We start from the raw sequence: 6,000 nt of genomic DNA on the forward strand, positions 1-6,000 counted from the left end.
ACTCAACTATTCAATATGGAGAGGGCCTGGAAGGTTTGAATAACCTTCCTAACTCTAAAAGTGGGAATTCTGAAAACTGAGGAAAGAGAGTCTCCCAGGAAGGAGACCACTGTTCTAAGCTCAACCCTGATCCCAACTGCTATTTTTAGCAAATAAGAGAATCAGATAGAGATGCCTGCTTTCAGGGATAAATAATAATATACACATAATGTGGGACTCTTATCATTACTCTAAACAATAATGGGGGAAAGACTGACCAAAACCAAGAGAAAAGAGAAGGAAATGGGATACAAAGCCTTGATGGCAGGAGGGGAGTCATCATTATCTTTAGAAGACATAGTGGGATGAATAACAACCCTCTATGTTATTTTACATGGCAAAAGGGATTTTGCAAATGTGATCAAGGATTAGGAGATGCAGAGATAATACTAGATTACCCAGGTGGGCCCAAATAATCACAAGGGTCCTTAACAGAGTACTGGTAAGGAAAAGATGCTAAGACGGAAGCAGAGGTCAGAGAGGAAGAAAGCTGCTGGCTTTGAGGATGGAGGCAAGGGCCATAAGCCCGGGAACGTGGGTGGCCTCTTGAAGCTGGCAAAGGCACAGAAACAAATCTCTCCCCAGAGCCCTCAAAGGAGGGAAGCCCTGTGGACCCACTTAAGACTTCTGTGCTCCAGAACTGTTAAAACTTGTGTTGCTTTAAGCCACTAAGTTTATGGTAATTGGTTACAAGAGTAATAGGAAACTAATACAGATGATGTGTTTATAAACCTTGAAAGTCCAAGATTATCAAGACTTCCTTAGAGATGAAAAAGTTCATTAATATTTCTACTTATAAGTCAATGTGTAGAAATCAATTGCTTTTCTATATGCCAGCAAAAGCCAGTTAGAAAATAGAATGAAACAATGGATATAATTTACTACATTCATGAAGGAGAGAAAGAAAAAGAAAACTTCCTTGAAATAAACAGCCTAGAAATGGGATACCTCAGTGGTTTTCAATGTTGGCTGCATATTATAATCTGGGAGAATTAAAAAAAATCCTGAAGTTCAAACTACACCCCAAAGTCAATTAGAATTTTTAGGGGAAAGCCCTGATATTCATCTGTTCTTAAAAACTCTGCAGGGATTTCAATGTGAGGTCAGATTTAAGAACCACTGGTAAACTGTACTTTGGGTTGAGGGTAGGGGATGCATGGAGTTATAGTCAATCAGAATAGAATAATCAAGCCCATACTTGAGGACTGAGCATCTGGACTAAAACGCTGATCACAGCAATAAAAGGAGATGAATTCAATAGGTGCTGTGCAGACGATACTGAAAGGACTTGGCATCAAATTTAATGTGGAAAATGAAGAAGCCTAATTCAATGATTATTCAAAGGCTTCAAAACTGGCAGAATTTGATGTGACCGACTAATTCAAATAACTGTGTAGGGGGCTAGCTATCCAGACTGAGGGAAGAAAATATGTTGACATGTGGAAATTAGAGTGATGGGGAGGAAAAATACATGTATTCTTTAAGCAGTTGACAATAGACATTTGAAATCTCAGGAAAATTGGCATACCTAGAGATAAAAATTCGGGCATCACTAGCTCAGATGTGAAACAGAGAGATAAAACAGCTTAATAGGAGAGCCTGTAAGAAAAGAAAGAGGAAACAATAACCAAGAGACAAAAATGAATAGAAATATAGAATGTATGCTACTATATTTAAGGGCTTCCCTTTATAGCTCAGTTGGTAAAGAATCTGTCTGCAATGCAGGAGACCTGGGTTAGATTCCTGGGTTGGGAAGATCCCTGGAGAAGGAAATGGCAACCCACTCCAGGACTCTTGCCTAGAGAATCCCATGGACAGAGAGCCTGGCAGGCTACTCTTCATGGGGTCTCAAGAGCTGGACATGACTTAGCAGCTAAACCACCACCACCACCATGCTACTATGACATAGAACTGCTGTAACTAACAGAAAATATGATTTTGGAAAGAGGTGTTCTTCAGGTTCAAAAAACAAAAATTATTATAAATTAAGAAAATGAAAAGAGACTAGGGAAAGGCCATTGGATTCATCATTAGCAAACCTACAAGTTTAGTGACATTAAGTGTAGATGGGAATGTGAAATCTATCCACTGAAAGTACAAGGCGTATTTGGAAATATTGATGATTTTAGCCAGTCAAATCTAGGTTAAGAGAAATGGATGCTCCTCCCCAGTTGACCAATTAAATTCAATAAATATGTATTGAGCATAAAACACAATGCTTAATGCTATGGAAAACATTGAATTTTGAAAGCATCATTCACGATGCCATAAAGCACTTGTATTTTGGAATGCAGTATTTCAGTTGCTTCAATGTATATTTTGGTGGCTTTGTAGGTCACTAGTCACTTTGAATAAATGTCAGTGAGAAAGTGCTGGCATGTGTCAAAAGCCTGTAATCAAAATTCTGCCTCATCTGTTGCATCCTAAAACTACCTCAAGATATGCAATATTTATTTTCTTTGATATAACAACTTTTTGACCATAGTTTAAAAATGCACTTTAAGTATTTCTGAAGATGTTTTCTGCAGGCATATCAAACAAATTTGCACTCTTGGCAGATAAAATTAGGGCTAGAAAGATTAGATGACTTGGCTGGGCAATCAAACAGCATTTGTGAAGGGATAGATCAGATTTGCAGACCTTTTACCTGGCCTAAAAGGATTCTTATATTTTGGTAAAATATATAGAAATACATAACATTCAGAGACACCCACCTCCCCCAATTTATAATGCTTCAAACCCAGTAAAAGTTTATTTTTTTCTGATAAGAAAGCCAAAGGTAGATATGCTTGGTTGGTAAGAGTCTGACTTTCTTGCTGTTAATGACTCAGGGACACAAGCTCCTTCAAAATTGTGACACCCGCCCCCACCCAATTCTGCAGTTCATGGCATTTTTTGCATTCAGTTGATGGAAGGGGAAGCAGAGTGAGCAGGAACACTCATTTCCAAAAGGCCTTGTCTGGAAAGTAAAATAAATCGCTTCTTAATATTCCTTTGATGATAATTACTCACAAAACCACAACTTCATGAAAGGGGGCTGTGTGGGAGAAAGGATTTTATGGATAGAGAGCAGTCTCTCCCTTACATTGCAAGTGAGATTTTAAAAATCAATAATTTAATTCAACATTTTAATAGTAATTCTAAGCTGACACAGCTAGAAACTAGTTGCTAAGGGAGATCACGGCATGATCCTTAAGCCCCTTTGATTGTTTGGTTTCATTTTACAAATATTATGAAACCTCATGGTTTTCTCTTTAGTGGCACTTCTAGCCTAGTATCTAATTTATTGATACGCACAATTTCTCACTGTCTGTCTGAATACATTATACAAACATGGTAACATAAATTCTGCAGATGTCCCATCACTACTGTAATTATTTGTCATGTTCTCACCTCTTCCTTGGCTTGTTGATGCTTTGTCGTGCAAGAGAGATATTTTTGGTGAAGAACTTTTATGGAAGGAGTTTCATTAACAAGAATGAAGCACATCTCTTATCAGACTTGTTTTGGCTGGGGGAGGACTACCATGGATTTCCCGTAGCTGGTAAAGCGCAGGTCTGCAGGACGAGCAGCAGAGACCAGCATGGACGTTACTGAGCAAGCGTCTGCATCTCTGCTGTCGTCGGCCCTGGGTGCTTGTGTCTGCAGTTCTGCACTGTGAGATGGTAGATGCCAATTTTAATAAGGGAAAGAAAGACAAGTTGTGCTAATATGCAAATATCTGAAGCATTCTAGTGGAGCTGAGCTGATTAAATTGCTTATTATGCTGAAGACTCAAACAGAAGAAAGAGAGAAGCAAGGATTTTTTTCCCCAAAGCAGATCTGATCATAGACTTATAGCCTCCAGGTGGAATATATATCCTGAGTACTTTCTCTGAGCAGGAGTAGACACCGCTGGATTTTATCCTTGCATGTCAGCAACTGCAGTGAGAGGGAATGCTCATGGTTGCTTCTCCTGGGTCAAAAATTCATTACGATTTCCCTTTTCATTGTGTTCCTGCTGATATATTTAATTTAGCAGAATGAAATGAGGTGAAAGGAAAATAGAAATTGTGATAAAAATATTTTGGTATTACATGACAGCCTTTATTTTCAGAGAACTGTAGTCTCTCAGGAACTTTGAACTTGATTTCTTCTCTCAGTCAGAATGTGACTATGAGAGCTGGAAAGGGAAATATTCTGAGCACATCCTTTGGCCCACTAGATTCCTTGTCCATAAAATGGAAATAATAATGTTGAGGAGGTTCGTGGAAGAGAGTTATAATAGTGGATAAGCAATACTGAATTGCCAGTTTTAAGGTAGAACCTGAGACCAGTTATATAATGTCTATGATTTATCTTATTTTTCTAAGAGCTTTAAAATTTTTTCTGCTTAATATTCTGCATTTCATTGTGCTTTAGAGCATATGCCGGTCATTGGCTTGTTTTCTCTCAGTTCCAAATCCACCTTTCTTTAGTAATACTAGACAACGCTGGGCTTGTGTAGTGTGGTGGTGGTGGTTTAGTAGCTAAGTCCTGTCCGACTCTTGCGATCCCGTGGACTGTAGCTTCCTAGGCTCCTCTGTCCATGGGATTCTCCGGGCAAGAATACTGGGGTGGGTTGCCATTTCCTTCTCCAGGGGATCTTCCCAACCCAGGGATCAAACCCAGGTCTCCTGCGTTGCAGCAGATTCCAACTGAGCTATGCCAACTGGAATAATGCTAGCCTTTGTCAGTAGAGGGCGCTGGAGGAATGCTGCAGGACAAAGGGGATGTTCACACACATTTTTTTAAACTTCATTTTATATTGGAGTACAGCTGATTAACAATATTGTGACAGTTTCAGGTGCACATCAAAACAACTCAGCCACACGTACACATGTGTCCATTCTCCCCCAAATCCCCCATCCAGGCTGCCACATGACATTGAGTAGCCTTCCCTTGCTACACAGTAGGACCTTGTTGGTTACTTCTTTTGTGTGTACATGTGATCCCAAACTCCGTAACGATCTCTCCCGGCCCCCAATCCTTCAAAGAGGAGCGTGCATTGATTCTGGTGCTTTTCTTTCTCCTGCAGCGGTGGGCAGCTTGTCATGAGTCTCAGCACCACCACAGTGGGTAGTTTCCAGGAGTCTTGATACTACTTCCGCAGGCACTTCCTACTTGCTAACACTGACCTTGACCCCTCGGACCCCCAAGCTTCTTCCCATCCATCAAGCCACCATCACATGGCTCCAAGGAGATCTGACAGCCTCGGGGGAGGCATGGCCTTTCCAAGTTTGCTCCTTCCTGGGTGCTCTCTCAGCCCTAAGGTAGTGGCTGTTTCCTAAATCTGCTATTCCTTTAGAATTCACTTTCCCTTTCCCCCTATTAAGAGGATCCCCCTTTTCACAGGATCAAAATTCCTGATATTAATTTTTTTCTATGCGAATTACTTATGTAACTTCTGTCTCCCAGTAGACCCGGACACATGCAGAGTGCTTCTAGAATTTTCCTTTGTGACTTGGGTTGTCTGAGCAGAGACTTTGGCACATATAGTTGGTTCTAAATTCTATCCTTGTTACCAAGGTGCCAGGAGTAGCTGGGTCTAGTGGCAGGACCTTTTGATGTGGATGAATGTGTGTTATGTATTTTTGAATATTAAGAACCTATCAGGAGGAGGAGGTTTAAAAAAAACAAAAACAGATGGAGAAGATGCCAGAGGAAAACTTATGGCTGGATTTGCACTTCTCTGCTCTCTTGTGAGAGTCCCTGCTGCCCCGTGTGGAATGGTGCTCAGGGACAGGAAGGAAGTGAACTGGGACTGAGAAAGATGTTACAAGGAGTATATTTGTTCATTGCTTTTGAGTTGAGCTTGTTCATCCCGTCATCTCCTTCCACTGAACTGGGAAACGCTAAGAGTCTGAAATACAGTGTCCCCTGTCCTCACTCTTTATCCTGATGACAACTGGGTGACCCAAGTTATGTAACTGGTCCCCAAGA

This window comes from Bos mutus, chromosome 19 (assembly GCF_027580195.1).
Source record: "Bos mutus isolate GX-2022 chromosome 19, NWIPB_WYAK_1.1, whole genome shotgun sequence".
In the NCBI taxonomy this organism is placed as follows: domain Eukaryota; kingdom Metazoa; phylum Chordata; class Mammalia; order Artiodactyla; family Bovidae; genus Bos; species Bos mutus.